We start from the raw sequence: 1,089 nt of genomic DNA, 5'->3' as shown, positions 1-1,089 counted from the left end.
TTTTAGAAAATTAATTTCGTAAATATATAAATGTTTTAGCAAATATATTTTTTGGCCTTTTTATTTTTGTATATTTTGAAATGCATTTAATAATATATTTGAAAAGACGTTTTTGTGTCCTATGGGTCTCTCTATGTGACGTTTAAAGGGGGTTTTTCTGCCCCAAACTTAAGAATGTTCTAAATAATTCCTCCTAAGCTGCTTTTCATTCTTTCAGCTGCATAAAAACAAGTTGTCTGTTAAATGTCTTTTGTCATAAATCAATAGCTGCAGCAAACAAAGAACTGCAACCTGACTGTAGCCTGAGGTCATGTGAAGGTTAGCAGCGTCCTCTAGAGCTCAGCACATGTCCTGATGGCTACAAATATAATGCAGTCACCTTCGCTGCACACCAGACTTTTTTTATTTTATTGCTGGTGCTGCTAGTAATCCACTGACTGTAGGTTAAACGTGGACGCAATTCCTACACATTTCGACAAATGAATTTCCATAATCTTTCAACTGTTCAATGATTTGCAGACAAGTTTTTATTGTACCCACCCTATTTATTTAGATATTTACCGATTTGCTACAAACCATTTTGTTTGATTGTTTTAACTCAAAATATGGTGACTAATATTAGTTACCATACAATACAACAATAAGCAGCTCAAATATCTACAGCGGCTAACAGGAAGCCTTGCACGGCTGGCGCAAGTATACATAAATCAGTCCTCTTGCTACATTAGCTTATATTACAGCAACATCATATAGGCCTACAGGTTCTGTGAAACGTAGCAAAACCAAGGGTGCCTAAACACGTCCTGAAAAGTGAAGTCAAAACATTGCGATCGCCATCGAGGCTGGCTGCAGAGTAGGTCAAAGTCAAACTCACAAACCATGGGGAAAATTTTTTTCCCCCCAACATTTTAGTTCTTATCACGCTGATGTATTTTCAAGTTTTTCTAACATGTTTTCTTTTTATTAGTTATTTGATGCTAGAAACCCTTACGAAAATTAACCATGCTTTTTGGTTTAATTACGAATTTGACTACAAATAAAACTAAAAAACATGGTTACTATAGTTAAACCATGGTAACCACAAATTAA

The sequence above is a fragment of the Sinocyclocheilus grahami genome, unplaced genomic scaffold (genome assembly GCF_001515645.1).
Source record: "Sinocyclocheilus grahami isolate Dianchi unplaced genomic scaffold, SAMN03320097.WGS_v1.1 scaffold3575.1, whole genome shotgun sequence".
NCBI lineage: Eukaryota > Metazoa > Chordata > Actinopteri > Cypriniformes > Cyprinidae > Sinocyclocheilus > Sinocyclocheilus grahami.
This window is presented reverse-complemented; position numbering follows the sequence as displayed.